The sequence below is a fragment of the Pelobates fuscus genome, chromosome 6, assembly GCF_036172605.1.
Source record: "Pelobates fuscus isolate aPelFus1 chromosome 6, aPelFus1.pri, whole genome shotgun sequence".
Lineage (NCBI taxonomy): Eukaryota > Metazoa > Chordata > Amphibia > Anura > Pelobatidae > Pelobates > Pelobates fuscus.
Window position 1 is genome coordinate 132,842,612 of NC_086322.1, and position 18,806 is coordinate 132,861,417.

Here is an 18,806-nt window from a genome sequence, read left to right on the forward strand (position 1 = left end):
GGGTTGCCACCTCAGGGTGGACCGGGATTACCCCCGCCGGTCCGAGGGGGGGGTAGCAGGGCTTGCTCGTGTGGTGGGCAGCTTCAGGGTGCCTCCAGGACAGGGGAGCGGCCGCCTCCCCCGCCCGCTGCAGACCAGGCCGCGTTGTCGGTCGCGGTTTCATCTGGCCCCAGTCCTGTTGCTTAGGAGTCCATTGTGTGCCCTCTATCGCGGCTGGCATGTGGGTGCCTGGCAGAGTTGGTTGTGTCGCTTGGGTGAGCTGATTGCCGCTGTTTTTTTCAAGCTTTTGCGGGAGCTCATGAAAAGCACATCTATCCGCCATGATGGTCAGGCCCCGCCCCCTTGATCCAAGTTTTTATCTGAAAAAATATAGTACCAAATAAAAAATATTTGAAACGTATTCTATATATAACCATTATATGCAGTATTCCATAAAAGAAATAAGAATCAGTAGCCTGATTTAGAATCATAAAAATATAAGTAGTAGTTTTATTATTATTAATATTATTATTATTAATAAAGCGCCAACAAATTCCGTAGCGCTGGACAATGGTTGGGCTAACAGACACATATTTGTAACCAGACAAGTTTGACGTATAGGAACAGAGGGATTGAGGGCCCTGCTCAATGAGCTTACATGCTAGAGGGGGTGGGGTATAGTGATGCAGAAGGTAAGGGTAGAAAAGTAGGTTGTTAGGATAGTATTCATTAAGGGCTTAGTGACAGTTTTAGGAGAGGAATCAGGGTGGGGGAGGGAAAGCTGTTCACAGTTTAATTGATATGCTTTTCTAAAGAAGTAAGTTTTCAAGGATTTTTGAAGGAGTGGAGATTGGGCTAGAGTCTAACAGAGAGGGGGAGGGTGTTCCATAGGAATGGTGCAGCCCTAGAGAAGTCTTTAAGGTGAGCATCAGAGGTAGCAGTATGAACAGAGGTTAGACGTAGGATGGATTGAATGACAAAGGGGAGAGGCATGGGAGGTGTGGGCAGACAGGAAGATGAGCCTTGCCGTCGCATTCATTATAGACTGTAACAGGGCAAGTATATAATATACCAACTATACCAAGTATATATAAGTATATGAGATACCAAGCCATAGGCACTACCCCTAAAATGGCAGTGTTTATGACATACATGGTAAAAAAAAAAAAGGGACCAAAAAAGGTTCTGTGAGGAAAAAAAATAAAAATAAATAAAAGGGGGAAAAAAATAAACATCAAAAATAGTCCTGGAGCATAATGAATAGAAAGTATGTCCCCTCAAATATAGAAGGCCTTTCAACGTTGGGGGTAAATGTATACAATTGTCTGAATAACATACAAATCTTGGCTTTATGTATTAGTATAATTATAAAATACACTAACACTAAACTTAATTCAAATAGCACATTATTAATGAAATTGAGGTGTGTAAAATGCCAGATGATGAAGACTTTGTCTTAAGTGCAGCATGTGACTGCTTGGAGTTAAGAAAGTCTAGTGGGGGATTTGAAAGTAATCTGATATATTATTCTTGTTGGCTAGACTAAATATCATTTTGATTGATTCTCATTTTTCACTCTCTTTAGTTGTATGAACTTGATTTCCATTAGTTATAAGTGCAATGTAAGTGATACTTAGTTTTTTCAAAGATTACACTATCATAGCTATTTGTGATTTATAATTAATAAAATTATGTAGTCAGGAATTGTTAGTGTGTTTTATATTTAACTTGTGTTACTCTTAGGCAGAGAAATCCCTAAACATTGGCAAGTCAATCTGTTCCAAAGCTTTACTACACAAACCACAGCATAAGGGTAGTGATGTCCCGGACGGTTCACTGGCGAATAGTTCCTGGTGAACAGAGCGTGTTCGCGTTCGCGGCGGCGGGCCAACATATGCAATGTTCGGTCCGCCCCCTATTCGTCATCATTGAGTAAAGTTTGACCACTGTACCTCACATTCAGCAGGCACATTCCAGCCAATCAGCAGCAGACCCTCCCACCTCCTGTACAGCATCCATTTAAGATTCATTCGGAAGCTGCATTAATTTTTTTTTTTTTCAATTTATAATTTTTTTTTTGTGCATATAAATGTTACAAGCAGATACTCCCCCCAGACACTCTGTATTACTGCAGATACTCCCCCCAGACACTCTGTATTACTGCAGATACTCCCCCCAGACACTCTGTATTACTGCAGATACTCCCCCCAGACACTCTGTGTTACTGCAGACCCTCCCTCCAGACACTCTGTGTTACTGCAGATACTCCCCCCAGACACTCTGTGTTAAAGCAGATACTCCCCCCAGACACTCTGTGTTACTGCATATACTCCCCGCAGATACTCCCTCCAGACACTCTGTGTTACTGCAGATACTCCCTCCAGACACTCTGTGTTACTGCAGATACTCCCCCAGACACTCTTTGTTACTGCAGATACTCCCTCCAGACACCCTGTGTTACTGCAGATACTCCCTCCAGACACTCTGTATTACTGCAGATACTCCCCCCAGACACTGACACAGAGCAGAATAGGGACTGTTCCTCCTACATAGGGTCACTTGGCAGATATGGATTGACACCTATCCTAAGGATCCCTGATACACACTGACACAGAGTAGAATAGGGACTGTTCCCCCTACATAGGGTCACTTGGCAGATATGGATTGACACCTATCCTAAGGATCCATGATACACACTGACACAGAGCAGAATAGGGACTGTTCCCCTACATAGGGTCACTTGGCAAATATGGATTGACACCTATCCTAAGGATCCCTGATACACACAGACAAAGAGCAGAATAGGGACTGTTCCCCCTACATAGGGTCACTTGGCAGATATGGATTGACACCTATCCTAAGGATCCCTGATACACACTGACACAGAGCAGAATAGGGACTGTTCCCCCTACATAGGGTCACTTGGCAGATATGGATTGACACCTATCCTAAGGATCCCTGATACACACTGACACAGAGCAGAATAGGGACTGTTCCCCCTACATAGGGTCACTTGGCAGATATGGATTGACACCTATCCTAAGGATCCCTGATACACACTGACACAGAGCAGAATAGGGACTGTTCCCCCTACATAGGGTCACTTGGCAGATATGGATTGACACCTATCCTAAGGATCCCTGATACACACTGACACAGAGCAGAATAGGGACTGTTCCCCCTAAATAGGGTTACTTGGCAGATATGGATTGACACCTGTCCTCAGGGACCCTGATACACACTGGGGGGGGACCTACTGTCCTACCCCCGCCCCCACCCCTGCGCGGAGGGTGGGGGCCATAAATCACAATGGGGGGACCTACTGTACTCCCCCCGGCCCCCACCCCTCTGCGGTGGGTGAGCCCCATAAATCACAATGGGGGGACCTACTGTCCTCCCCCTGCCCCGACCTCTCCACGGTGGGTGGGGGCCATAAAAATAATGAGGGGGGGACCTACTGTCCTCCCCCCGGCCCCTACCCCTAGGCGGTGGGTGGGGGCCATAAATCACAATGGGGGACCTACTGTCCTACCCCCGCCCCCACCCCTCCACGGTGGGTGGGGGCCATAAAAATAATGAGGGGGGGATCTACTGTCCTACCTTCCCGGCCCCCACCCCTGCGCGGTGGGAGGGGGCCATAAAAATAATGAAGGGGGACCTACTGTCCTACCTTCCCTGCCCCCACCCCTGCGCGGTGGGTGGGGGCCATAAAAATAATGAGGGGGGGACCTACTGTCCTCCCCCCGGCCCCCATCCCTAGGCGGTGGGTGGGGGCCATAAATCACAATGGGGGGACCTTCTGTCCTCCCCCCGCCCCCACCCCTCCACGGTGGGTGGGGGCCATAAAAATAATGAGGGGGGGACCTACTGTCCTACCTTCCCGGCCCCCACCCCTGCGCGGTGGGTGGGGGCCATAAAAATAATGAGGGGGGACCTACTGTCCTACCTTCCCGGCCCCCACGCCTGCGCGGTGGGTGGGGGCCATAAAAAGAATGAGGGGGAACCTACTGTCCTCCCCCTTGCCCCCACCCATGCGCGGTGGGTGGAGGCCATGAAAATAATGAGGGGGAACCTACTGTCCTCCCCCCCCTTGCCCCCACCCCTGAGCAGTGGGTGGGGGCCCTAAGAAAAACAATAAGGGGGGGACCTACTGAGTGGTTGGTAGGGGCCCTAAATAAAAATCCCCCCCAATCAAAGGTGACTAGGGGTCCCCAAGCCCCTAGTCACCCCCCCCATCCCAAAAGAAGTTACCCCCTACCTACCCCCCTCACCCTAAAAAATAGTGAGGGGGAAATAAAATAACTAACCTGTAAAGAAAAATTCAACTTACCATTTGACGTCTTTTTTTTTCTAAAATATTCTTTTTTCAGCCCGAAAAAGGCCAAATAAAAAGCCATAAGAACCGACGCAATTTAAAAAAAAAAAAAAAAAGAGCGCAAAAAAATAATAATCCATCTTCCCCCATGGAGGGCTCCGCACAGACTGAGCTCTGCAGGGTGGGGGAAGGCTTATAAAGCCTTGCCACGCCCTGCAATTAATCTAAGAACACTCTGAATGGCTGGTTTAAGCCAATCAGAGTGCTCTTTGTCATTTTACACAGCGTGGGAAAATTCTAAAGAACATAGGGTCACTTGGCAAGTTCCAAATTTCCAAAGATGTGTAAAATAACACAGAGCACTGTGATTGGTGGGCTTGGAATCTAACCAATCAGAGTGCTCTGTGTCATTTTACACAGCGTGGGAAAGTTCTTTGGAATTTTCCCACGCTGTGTAAAATGACAAAGAGCACTCTGATTGGTGGGCTTGGAATCTAACCAATCAGAGTGCTCTGTGTCATTTTACACAGCGTGGGAAAGTTCTTCGGAATTTTCCCACGCTGTGTAAAATGACAAAGAGCACTCTGATTGGTGGGCTTGGAATCTAACCAATCAGAGTGCTCTGTGTCATTTTACACAGCGTGGGGAAGTTCTTTAGAATTTTCCCACGCTGTGTAAAATGACAAAGAGCACTCTGATTGGCTTAAACCAGCCAATCAGAGTGTTCTTAGCCTAATTGCAGGGTGTGGCAAGGCTTTATAAGCCTTCCCCCGCGCTGCAGAGTTCAGTCTGCGCGGAGCCCTCCATGGGTGAAGATGGATTATTATTTTTTGCGCTCGTTTTTTTTTTTTTTTTTTAAATTGCGTCGGTTCTTATGGCTTTTTATTTGGCCTTTTTTGGGGCTGAAAAAAAGAAGATTTTAGAAAAAAGAGGACGTCAAATGGTAAGTTGAATTTTTCTTTACAGGTTAGTTATTTTATTCACCCCTCACTATTTTTTAGGGGTAGGGGGTAACTTCTTTTAGGGTGGGGGGGGGGGGGGGTGCGTGACTAGAGGCTTGGGGACCCCTAGTCACCTTTGATTGGGGTATTTTATTTAGGGCCCCCACCCACCACTCAGGGGTGGGGGGACAGTAGGTCCCCCCCTTATAGTTTTTTTTATGGCCCCCACCCACCGCGCAAGGGTGGGGGCTAGGGGGGGGAGGACAGTAGTTCCCCCCCCTCATTATTTTTATGGCCCCCACCCACCGTGCAGGGGTGGGGGCCGGGGGGAGGACAGTAGGCCCCCCTCATTATTTTATGGCCCACACTGACAGTGCAGGGGTGGGGGCCGGGGGGGAGGACAGTGGGTCAGTGGGTCCCCCCCTCATTTTTATGGCCCCCACCCACCTTGTATGGGTGGGGGCGGGGGGAGGACAGTAGGTCCCCCCATTGTGATTTATGGCCCCCACCCTCCGCGCAGGGGTGGGGGCCAGGGGGGAGGACAGTAGGTCCCCCCTCTCATTATTGTTATAGACCCCACCCTCCATGAGGGGTGGGGGCGGGCGGAGGACAGTAGGTCCCCCCCAGTGTGTATCAGGGTCCCCGAGGACAGGTGTCAATCCATATCTGCCAAGTGACCCTATGTAGGGGGAACAGTCCCTATTCTGCTCTGTGTCAGTGTGTATCAGGGATCCTTAGGATAGGTGTCAATCCATATCTGCCAAGTGACCCTATGTAGGGGGAACAGTCCCTATTCTGCTCTGTGTCAGTGTGTATCAGGGATCCTTAGGATAGGTGTGAATCCATATCTGCCAAGTGACCCTATGTAGGGGGAACAGTCCCTATTCTGCTCTGTGTCAGTGTGTATCAGGGATCCTTAGGATAGGTGTCAATCCATATCTGCCAAGTGACCCTATGTAGGGGGAACAGTCCCTATTCTGCTCTGTGTCAGTGTGTATCAGGGATCCTTAGGATAGGTGTCAATCCATATCTGCCAAGTGACCATATGTAGGGGGAACAGTCCCTATTCTGCTCTGTGTCAGTGTGTATCAGGGATCCTTAGGATAGGTGTCAATCCATATCTGCCAAGTGACCCTATGTAGGGGGAACAGTCCCTATTCTGCTCTGTGTCAGTGTGTATCAGGGATCCTTAGGATAGGTGTGAATCCATATCTGCCAAGTGACCCTATGTAGGGGGAACAGTCCCTATTCTGCTTTGTGTCAGTGTGTATCAGGGATCCTTAGGATAGGTGTCAATCCATATCTGCCAAGTGACCCTATGTAGGGGGAACAGTCCCTATTCTGCTCTGTGTCAGTGTGTATCAGGGATCCTTAGGATAGGTGTCAATCCATATCTGCCAAGTGACCCTATGTAGGGGGAACAGTCCCTATTCTGCTCTGTGTCAGTGTGTATCAGGGATCCTTAGGATAGGTGTGAATCCATATCTGCCAAGTGACCCTATGTAGGGGGAACAGTCCCTATTCTGCTCTGTGTCAGTGTGTATCAGGGATCCTTAGGATAGGTGTGAATCCATATCTGCCAAGTGACCCTATGTAGGGGGAACAGTCCCTATTCTGCTCTGTGTCAGTGTGTATCAGGGATCCTTAGGATAGGTGTCAATCCATATCTGCCAAGTGACCCTATGTAGGGGGAACAGTCCCTATTCTGCTCTGTGTCAGTGTGTATCAGGGATCCTTAGGATAGGTGTCAATCCATATCTGCCAAGTGACCATATGTAGGGGGAACAGTCCCTATTCTGCTCTGTGTCAGTGTGTATCAGGGATCCTTAGGATAGGTGTCAATCCATATCTGCCAAGTGACCCTATGTAGGGGGAACAGTCCCTATTCTGCTCTGTGTCAGTGTGTATCAGGGATCCTTAGGATAGGTGTGAATCCATATCTGCCAAGTGACCCTATGTAGGGGGAACAGTCCCTATTCTGCTTTGTGTCAGTGTGTATCAGGGATCCTTAGGATAGGTGTCAATCCATATCTGCCAAGTGACCCTATGTAGGGGGAACAGTCCCTATTCTGCTCTGTGTCAGTGTGTATCAGGGATCCTTAGGATAGGTGTCAATCCATATCTGCCAAGTGACCCTATGTAGGGGGAACAGTCCCTATTCTGCTCTGTGTCAGTGTGTATCAGGGATCCTTAGGATAGGTGTGAATCCATATCTGCCAAGTGACCCTATGTAGGGGGAACAGTCCCTATTCTGCTCTGTGTCAGTGTGTATCAGGGATCCTTAGGATAGGTGTCAATCCATATCTGCCAAGTGACCCTATGTAGGGGGAACAGTCCCTATTCTGCTCTGTGTCAGTGTGTATCAGGGATCCTTAGGATAGGTGTCAATCCATATCTGCCAAGTGACCATATGTAGGGGGAACAGTCCCTATTCTGCTCTGTGTCAGTGTGTATCAGGGTCTCTGAGGACAGTGTCAATCCATATGTCAAGGTGTCAATATGTCATATGTCAGGTGTCAATCCATATCCATTGTGATTTAGGAATGTTAGGTGATTTATGCCCTTTATGGATTAAATCCAGACTCTGCATCAACTGTGTCATTTTCTATGGGAGTTTTGCCATGGATCCCCCTCCGGCATGCCACAGTCCAGGTGTTAGTCCCCTTGAAACAACTTTTCCATCACTATTGTGGCCAGAAAGAGTCCCTGTGGGTTTTAAAATTCGCCTGCCCATTGAAGTCTATGGCGGTTCGCCCAGTTCGCCGGTTCGCGAACGTTTGCGGAAGCTCGCGTTCGCCGTTCGCGAACCGAAAATTTTATGTTCGCGACATCACTACATAAGGGTTGTGCGAATAAGAGGGATATGGCAGTTTGTAAATAGCGGAAAAAATATTGTGCAGAACTCTTGTATGACCAGACATCTTTCAAGTATCTTTCAGTTTATATTCTCTACACAGATTGCAGAGTCTGGGAACACTGTTTTTTATTGATTGATGTTGTCCATTCCTTCTCCTCCAACAGCAGGAACCACTTCAGCAATTCCTGCAGTAGATGGACAGGAACCTACTATCCTGCCCACTCATGCCTCCCAACCATCTCATGGTTCAACATTGAACTGTGCCCAAAACGTGAAAAGTGAGTGCATCATTAGACATGATTTCATTACACTAAGGCACAGTGGGATGCCATGACTGGTTATCAGACAGCCTGGCATGCATTCACATCAGACTGACCTGCCAGTAATTCAAGTGAAACTACCCCATTTCTTCCCATTTTAATAGAGACAGTGACACAATCCTTTTACCACCTCCCACTGGCATCATGACTCTCAGGGCAACAATGTTGGGGGTATGGCCACTCTTATTTCCTGGCAGGTATTGATATCTCTTTCTGCTTATAACACAATATTTACATGGACAACAGCTCTTCAGACTTTGCAGCAGATCCCTACTGCCAGCAAGCAGTACAGCTAAAAAGCCAACCATTAAACTCTGTCGCTAGACCCAAAAATTCGGGTGACACAAAACAACTAATTATGCATTTGAAACATGTAGGAAATTTAAAGAGGAAACTGTATTTTAGGTTTAAGGAGATCATGAACTGGCAGGGATGATAATTAGCATTTTGAATATAATAGTCATCCGTTGCCAATTCTGCCATCAGAGGTCCCTGCACTTCAACATGATTGCAGTTCTGAGTTCTTTGATAAGAGGTTTACAAACAAGATGTTACATAGTAGATGTTTTATTACTGATTACTACAGCATGTCTTCCCTGAAAGGTATCTGTAACATCTGGTACCTGGGAAAAGAGGCCAGTTGGAGTTAATCCTTGCAATTCTAGATGGTTGCAACGTCATAGTATGTAATTATACAATAACTTTAATGCATTATTTTTAAAACTTAATCCTTTAAAAATCATTCATACTGGGTTCTGTTTTGAACTTCATAGTTTGTACGTCTTTAAATTATTTAGCTTTGGCATTTATTGAGGAGACATCAAATATTTCCTCATTTTATATATTCCATCATCTCCAATAAATATTGTTTGTATTCACAAGTTTAAAATTTCAAGTCTTGTGTTTCTAGACTAGACTTAAAGTTCCTTGGCAGAATCTTATCTACAAGATATAAATATAAAACATAACATAGTGTATACTGTGTAATACAAATATGTACTGAATAAAATTGGACTACCACTCACATTTGACAGAGCCGTACCAGGCTCTGTATAGCAGGCTCAAAGGTGCCGATATGTTTCTAGCACCATATGTTATCAGGGTTTAAAATTGTCACTTTCTTCATGTCATTGGTGAATGAAAATTCAAGTCATGGTGAGTACAAATTCACCCATGTTGAATGTGCCATGGGCCATCCAGATTTTCAGTGCCAAGGAACTTTAATACAAAATAGGAGATAGTGAGTAGGCGCTTCTCAAAATGGAGCAAAGATGAATATAGAGCAGTGATTGATACAACAGTGTTTCCCAGACACTAAATCAGAGTAAATATTGGTAAAGAGTGTGTATCAAAACCACATAGGGATGGATAGTCCCAAAAACAGGTGTAGTGGTAGAAAACAACCATAAAATACAACCTGAACGTAGGCAGATGGCAGAATCTTATCTACAAGATATAAATATAAAACATAACATAGTGTATACTGTGTAATACAAATATGTACTGAATAAAATTGGACTACCACTCACATTTGACAGAGCCGTACCAGGCTCTGTATAGCAGGCTCAAAGGTGCCAATTCAGGCTAACGAAACTCCAAGGAATGAATGGAAAAATTCCGTAGTGAAAAAAGTATATATTTATTTAAATAAAGATAAAATAAGCAAACTCCTGGTTATAAGGGGGTGGAACCCAAATGCAAGTGATATAAAAAGAAGGTATCCACTTACCCGAACAATATTAACCATAGGAGTAATATAAAACGAATATAAAAAACAATCAAATATTAGGATAGCAGCACTATGCTGCTATCCTAATATTTGATTGGTTTTTATATTCGCTATCCTAATATTTGATTGTTTTTTATATTCGTTTTATATTACTCCTATGGTTAATATTGTTATACTAGTGGCATTAAATGGAGGATACAGCGGATGATAGTGGTGGGTCAGGATATTTCTTTTGCCAATCTCGGTAAAATCGATCGTACACCCTATATACTCCAAGATTCAGGAAATAGGTGAAGAAAAAGATAATTTATTGGACAAAAACAATAATAAAAACGACCTCACAGAAAACATAAAAGTCCACTGTCCACTCAACGCATTTCGACTTTCTCAAAACTCCTCATTCTCTCCCTAGTCACTTCTTGCTGTACAATTTACAGTTTGCAATGAACCCTTCTGAGCAACAGTCCAAGTAATGCTTCAGCACAATATGCCTCAACCTTTGGTCTTGTGGCTGATGAAAATGGAGGTAAGATAGCTTTGGTGACAGTGGACACTGCCTGTACACTAGCACTTGGTTGACTAATGATTGTGGGAAGGGATGTGGTGGTGTTAATAATTATATCACTGGGTGAGCAACGTATTGACTGGTAGATGATATGCTAAATATTTCCATTAAATGAGGTGATTCTACAGCAGATAAACACGGACTCAGACAAAGTGGTGAATGTACAGTAGGTGAAAAAAATAGAGGGCTGCTTCTTGGAGTTCCTGTAATTTCTCTTTATCACAGTTGATTTGTTCCTAGAACAGACTTAACCCCTTAAGGACACATGACATGTGTGACATGTCATAATTCCCTTTTATTCCAGAAGTTTGGTCCTTAAGGGGTTAAACGAATGAGGGGGAAATAGCAATATTATCATCACCAGATTACTTACTACCAAGAACAGACGTTGGGGACACTACTTGGGAACTCTGTTCTACCTTTTCAATATTTTCAAAAAAGAGTTCTGAGGGTACTGACAAAGTCTCTGCTGAGCCTTCCCTATGTTTCTTCTTGGTGGGGCGCTACAACAAGGTAACATAGGCAGCAGCATCTGGTTTCACTGATCCCTTGCTCTGAGCATCATAAACACAGAAGCTGTACCACTTGAACTAGCTGATGTAATAGGAGCTTCAATGCCAATGGAATTAACAGCCGCAGGTATTGCAGCATGAAAAGACTTGGGAAAAAAAACAATTACCTTTTGGATGGTGAAGAAGACCTAACTTACTTGATGCTGAGGCTGAATACTACTAATATTGGAGGTTAAGGAAGTGATGGTGGGGGCAGTGGTGGCTGAGGCGTCAGCAGTCATAAAAAAAAGCTTTTCAGAGTCTCAGAGGTCATAGCACTACTGCTGATGGTGGATTGGGGAACAATACCCCCTCCCCTTTCTTCGTCTTGTAATTAGTGAGCAACATTGATGATGGTGGGTTACTTTTTATTATTACAATACATTTGAGTTATGAATTATTGCGTATTCTGCACACTAACACAACTTTATCCATCAAAAATAATTGTTTTGCAAAGTGACTTGGTGCTTGGTGGATTTATTACTGTAATGTTATCAAGTTTGAATTTAAGAAACACTACACAGCAAACAATGCACTGCTCAGTCAACACTACACTGAACACACTCAGGAAAAAAAAGGATTATCTTTCTACAAAGACTTCACAAAAAAAAAAACTTGTCAAACTGTGAATTGGCTAGCAGTAGACACAGCGCTAACCATAACCTGAAGTCTCATAAAGCAGGCTAGATCTCACTAAAAGTTTGCGTGAGTGCCACTGCAGCATTAGCTAGGCAAGAGGAACTTTTTTATTATTTTTTGCCTTTTTACTGAAGAACAAACTCCCCAAAAATGGATTTTCTTTCTAAAGATCACAAACTGATTTAAATATTAAGCTGCAGTGTGTATCCTACAATTCTAGTTGTAAGTATGTTTAGGTATACCACCATTTCACAGTATGTATACATTGGTGTTAACAAACTTTCTTTGTTTCTTTCTTATACATTTTGTATATAAGCGTTATGATTTTCTCATTTGTTTCATTGACTGTTACTAGTTATAATATTTAATTTTTCCCCTTCTCTTGCTATTCCAGTTTGAGGTGCTCTCATTTTTTTTTACCACCACATAATACAGGGGAGCAGGGCCGCCACCAGAAATTTTTGGGCCCCTAACAGAACAAATGGTCTGGGCCCCCCCCCCAATTCACAAAAAGTGCAAATAAATAATAAATATAAATATCAAAACAAACAAATAACGCAGGAAACAATGAGCAAATATATACAAAAATGTGCAAATAGTGCAGTGCAAACAAATTTTACACAAATTGACTTGCTCGATGTGTTTTAATACAACTTACCAATGTAGTAATCTTCACATGTCCTAGGAAGTTACAAGCACGTACGTGGTCATGTAACAGGCAGAAATACTCACCTTTCAGGAAAATTGCAGGTGTCCATCAGTCGCAAGGTCTGAGCAACAAGAAACAAACAAACACACTGATGCACAGAGAAACACACAAACAAACATACATTCACAATGTGCATTTGGCTCTGTGTATTTCTAAATGTGTCTGAGAGTGTGTGTCAGACAGCAAGTATCCTTGTAAGTGAATGTGTGTCTCTGTGAGCATGTGTGTGTCTGGGACCATGTGAGCAAGTGGAAGCTCCTATGTATGGGGGGCTGATTGTGATCTTTGTGCATTGTGTTTATGGAGAAGCTATATTTCACGACTGTGTATGATTACTGTCTTCAGGGTGTAACTGTGAAGGGGGAATATAGGGGTAACTTGGCAGAGTAAGTGTGACAGGCAGGGGCGTATTAGCCGCGAGGCAAACAAGGCATTTGCCTTGGGCGGCATTTTCCAGGGGGCGGCAAAAAAAGCCGCCCCCAAATGCCCAAGGCAAATGTCTTGTTAGCCTTGCCTAGGGCAGCACAAAACCAGGATACACCACTGGTGACAGGGCGAGTGTGACAGAATTGGGGTGAATGTGGGGCTTAACCCCTTACGGACCAAATTTCTGGAATAAAAGGGAATCTTGACATGTCACACATGTCATGTGTCCTTAAGGGGTTAAAGTGACAGGGTGAGTGTGGCAGGGAAAGATTTGGGGATGAGTGTGACATAGTTGGAGGAGGCAGTGTAACAGGATGAGGGGTGTTAATAGAAACAGAGAATGTGACTGCAGATAAGAACCATTCGGCCCACCTAGTCTGCCCAATTTTCTAAATACTTTCATTAGTCCCTGGCCTTATCTTATAGTTAGGATAGCTTTATGCATATCCCACGCATGCTTAACCCCTTAAGGACCAAACATCTGGAATAAAAGGGAATCATGACATGTCATGTGTCCTTAACCCCTTAAGGACACAAGACATGTCTGACATGTCATGATTCCCTTTTATTCCAGAAGTTTGGTCCTTAAGGGGTTAAAGGACCACTATAGTGCCCTGAGGGTGCCCCCACCCTCAGGGTCCCCCTCCCACCAGGCTCTGGGGAGAGGAAAGGGGTTAAAACTTACCTTTCTCCAGCGCCGGGCGGGGAGCTCTTCTCCTCCGATCCTCCTCCTCTCCTCCCATTTGGCTGAATGCGCACGCGGGGCAAGAGCTACCACTAGAGGCTTTGAGGGCTGGATTAACCCATTTATAAACATAGCAGTTTCTCTGAAACTGCTATGTTTATAAAAAAAATGGGTTAACCCTAGCTGGACCTAGTACCAAGACCACTTCATTAAGCTGAAGTGGTCTGGGTGCCTAGAGTGGTCCTTTAAGGGGTTAAAGGGACACTCCAGTGCCAGGAAAACACTGCAGGTCCCCTCTCCCTCCCACCCCCCATGCCAAGTTGCTGAGGGGGTTAAAACCCCTTCAGTGACTTACCTGTATCCAGCGCCGATGTCCCTCGGCACTGGGTCAGGATCCACTCACGCTCCTCCCCCACCGACATCAGACGGGGAGACCTATAGAGCATGCGCGGCCGTCGGCGGGGGAGACGCACACAAACAAACGCGCATTAGACCTCCCCATAGGAAAACATTGAAAAATGCTTTCCTATGGGGATTTCAGCGACGCTGGAGGTCCTCACATAGCGTGAGGACGTCTTGTGCCGTTATAGCACACTTTTCATGTGCTATAAACACAGACGTGTCCTCTAGTGGCTGTCTAGTCTAGAAGACCGCCATTAGAGGAGTTAACTCTGCAAGGTAAATATTGTAGTTTATGAAACTGCAATAATTACACTTGCAGGGTTAAGGGTAGTGGGAGTTGGCACCCAGACCACTCCAATGGGCAGAAGTGGTCTGGGTGCCTGGAGTGTCCCTTTAAGGAGGATTAATATTCAGGTTCAGTGTGACATGGTTGAAGTGTGAATCAGTGAGTGTGACAGCATTTGGTGCTAGTGTGGCATGGTTGGAGGATGGAGTGTGACAGGATTGAGGGATTATTATGACATGGTGAGTGTGGAAGAGCGAAGGGTGTTGAGTGTGACAGGATTGGATGTATTAATGTGAGTGTGGCAACGTTGTTGGAGGGGAGTGTGATACAGGATTAGCAGGGATAGATGTGAGTGTGGCATGGTAAAGGGGATGACTTTGTGTGGGGGTGAGGGTGACAGTGAGTGAGTGGAGGTGTGGGTAGCAGTGAGTGGGGGAGGGGAGGGTAGCAGTGAGTGGGGGAGGTGAGGGTGGCAGACTCGCATTGAGTGGGGGAGGGGATGGTGGCAGTGAGTGGAGGGAGGTGAGGGTGGCAGTGAGTGGGGAGGGTGGCAGTGATTGGGGGAAGGGAGGATGGCAGTGATGGGGGGAAGGAAGGATGGCAGTGAGTGGGGAGGGGAGGGTGGCAGTGAGTGGGGGAGGGGAGGGTGGCAGACTGGCATTGAGTGGGGGAGCGGAGGGTGGCAGTGATGGGGGGAAGGGAGGGTGGCCGTGATGGGGGGAGGGGAGGGTGGCAGTGATGGGGGAGGGGAGGGTGGCAGTGATAGGGTGGAAGGGAGGATGGCAGAGAGTGGGGGAGGTGAGGGTGGCAGTGAGGGGAGCGTGGCAGTGAGACAATAAATTAACTTACCTCAAGAGTGAAGTGACTCCCTGTCCCTGGTGATCTTCTTTCCTGCAGCAGCAGGAGGGTGGCAGTGAGTGGGGGAGGTGAGAGTAGCAGTGAGTGGGGGAGGTGAGGGTGGCAGTGAATGGGGGAGGTGAGGGTGGCAGACTGGCATTGAGTGGGGGAGGGGAGGGTGGCAGTGAGTGGAGGGAGGTGGGGGTGGCAGTGAGTGGGGTGGCAGTGATGGGGGAAGGGAGGATGGCAGTGATGGGGGAAGGGAGGATGGCAGTGATGGGGGAAGGGGGGATGGCCGTGAGTGGGGGAAGGGAGGATGGTAGTGAGTGGGGGAAGGGAGGATGGTAGTGAGTGGGGGAAGGGAGGGTGGCAGTGAGTGGGGATGGGAGGGTGGCAGTGAGTGGGGAGGGTGGCAGTGATGGGGGAAGGGAGGATGGCAGTGATGGGGGGAGGTGAGGGTGGCAGTGAGTGGGGGGGTGAGGGTGGCAGACTGGCATTGAGTGGGAGAGGGGAGGGTGGCAGTGAGTGGGGAGGGTGGCAGTGAGTGGGGAGGGTGGCAGTGATGGGGGAAGGGAGGATGGCAGTGATGGGGGAGGTGAGGGTGGCAGTGAGTTGGGGGTGAGGGTGGCAGACTGGCATTGAGTGGGAGAGGGGAGGGTGGCAGTGAGTGGGGAGGGTGGCAGTGAGTGGGGATGGGAGGGTGGCAGTGAGTGGGGAGGGTGGCAGTGAGTGGGGATGGGAGGGTGGCAGTGAGTGGGGTGGGTGGCAGTGATGGGGGAAGGGAGGATGGCAGTGATGGGGGGAGGTGAGGGTGGCAGTGAGTGGGGGGGTGAGGGTGGCAGACTGGCATTGAGTGGGAGAGGGGAGGGTGGCAGTGAGTGGGGAGGGTGGCAGTGATGGGGGAAGGGAGGATGGCAGTGATGGGGGGAGGTGAGGGTGGCAGTGAGTGGGGGGGTGAGGGTGGCAGACTGGCATTGAGTGGGAGAGGGGAGGGTGGCAGTGAGTGGGGAGGGTGGCAGTGAGTGGGGATGGGAGGGTGGCAGTGAGTGGGGAGGGTGGCAGTGAGTGGGGAGGGTGGCAGTGAGTGGGGTGGGTGGCAGTGATGGGGGAAGGGAGGATGGCAGTGATGGGGGGAGGTGAGGGTGGCAGTGAGTGGGGGGGTGAGGGTGGCAGACTGGCATTGAGTGGGAGAGGGGAGGGTGGCAGTGAGTGGGGAGGGTGGCAGTGAGTGGGGATGGGAGGGTGGCAGTGAGTGGGGAGGGTGGCAGTGAGTGGGGATGGGAGGGTGGCAGTGAGTGGGGTGGGTGGCAGTGATGGGGGAAGGGAGGATGGCAGTGATGGGGGGAGGTGAGGGTGGCAGTGAGTGGGGGGGTGAGGGTGGCAGACTGGCATTGAGTGGGAGAGGGGAGGGTGGCAGTGAGTGGGGAGGGTGGCAGTGATGGGGGAAGGGAGGATGGCAGTGATGGGGGGAGGTGAGGGTGGCAGTGAGTGGGGGATGAGGGTGGCAGACTGGCATTGAGTGGGAGAGGGGAGGGTGGCAGTGAGTGGGGAGGGTGGCAGTGAGTGGGGATGGGAGGGTGGCAGTGAGTGGGGAGGGTGGCAGTGAGTGGGGATGGGAGGGTGGCAGTGAGTGGGGTGGGTGGCAATGATGGGGGAATGAAGGATGGCAGTGATGTGGGGAGGTGAAGGTGGCAGTGAGTGGGGGGTGAGGGTGGCAGACTGGCATTGAGTGGGAGAGGGGAGGGTGGCAGTGAGTGGGGAGGGTGGCAGTGATGGGGGAAGGGAGGATGGCAGTGATGGGGGGAGGTGAGGGTGGCAGTGAGTGGGGGGGTGAGGGTGGCAGACTGGCATTGAGTGGGAGAGGGGAGGGTGGCAGTGAGTGGGGAGGGTGGCAGTGAGTGGGGATGGGAGGGTGGCAGTGAGTGGGGAGGGTGGCAGTGAGTGGGGATGGGAGGGTGGCAGTGAGTGGGGTGGGTGGCAGTGATGGGGGAAGGGAGGATGGCAGTGATGGGGGGAGGTGAGGGTGGCAGTGAGTGGGGGGGTGAGGGTGGCAGACTGGCATTGAGTGGGAGAGGGGAGGGTGGCAGTGAGTGGGGAGGGTGGCAGTGAGTGGGGAGGGTGGCAGTGAGTGGGGAGGGTGGCAGTGAGTGGGGGGGTGAGGGTGTCAGACTGGCATTGAGTGGGAGAGGGGAGGGTGGCAGTGAGTGGGGAGGGTGGCAGTGAGTGGGGAGGGTGGCAGTGAGTGGGGGAAGGGAGGGTGGCAGTGAGTGGGGAGGGTGGCAGTGAGTGGGGATGGGAGGGTGGCAGTGAGTGGGGAGGGTGGCAGTGAGTGGGGATGGGAGGGTGGCAGTGAGTGGGGTGGGTGGCAGTGATGGGGGAAGGGAGGATGGCAGTGATGGGGGGAGGTGAGGGTGGCAGTGAGTGGGGGGGTGAGGGTGGCAGACTGGCATTGAGTGGGAGAGGGGAGGGTGGCAGTGAGTGGGGAGGGTGGCAGTGATGGGGGAAGGGAGGATGGCAGTGATGGGGGGAGGTGAGGGTGGCAGACTGGCATTGAGTGGGAGAGGGGAGGGTGGCAGTGAGTGGGGAGGGTGGCAGTGAGTGGGGATGGGAGGGTGGCAGTGAGTGGGGAGGGTGGCAGTGAGTGGGGAGGGTGGCAGTGAGTGGGGTGGGTGGCAGTGATGGGGGAAGGGAGGATGGCAGTGATGGGGGGAGGTGAGGGTGGCAGTGAGTGGGGGGTGAGGGTGGCAGACTGGCATTGAGTGGGAGAGGGGAGGGTGGCAGTGAGTGGGGAGGGTGGCAGTGAGTGGGGAGGGTGGCAGTGAGTGGGGATGGGAGGGTGGCAGTGAGTGGGGAGGGTGGCAGTGAGTGGGGATGGGAGGGTGGCAGTGAGTGGGGTGGGTGGCAGTGATGGGGGAAGGGAGGATGGCAGTGATGGGGGGAGGTGAGGGTGGCATTGAGTGGGGGGGTGAGGGTGGCAGACTGGCATTGAGTGGGAGAGGGGAGGGTGGCAGTGAGTGGGGAGGGTGGCAGTGATGGGGGAAGGGAGGATGGCAGTGATGGGGGGAGGTGAGGGTGGCAGTGAGTGGGGGATGAGGGTGGCAGACTGGCATTGAGTGGGAGAGGGGAGGGTGGCAGTGAGTGGGGATGGGAGGGTGGCAGTGAGTGGGGAGGGTGGCAGTGAGTGGGGATGGGAGGGTGGCAGTGAGTGGGGTGGGTGGCAATGATGGGGGAATGAAGGATGGCAGTGATGTGGGGAGGTGAAGGTGGCAGTGAGTGGGGGGTGAGGGTGGCAGACTGGCATTGAGTGGGAGAGGGGAGGGTGGCAGTGAGTGGGGAGGGTGGCAGTGATGGGGGGAGGTGAGGGTGGCAGTGAGTGGGGGGGTGAGGGTGGCAGACTGGCATTGAGTGGGAGAGGGGAGGGTGGCAGTGAGTGGGGAGGGTGGCAGTGAGTGGGGATGGGAGGGTGGCAGTGAGTGGGGAGGGTGGCAGTGAGTGGGGATGGGAGGGTGGCAGTGAGTGGGGTGGGTGACAGTGATGGGGGAAGGGCGGATGGCAGTGATGGGGG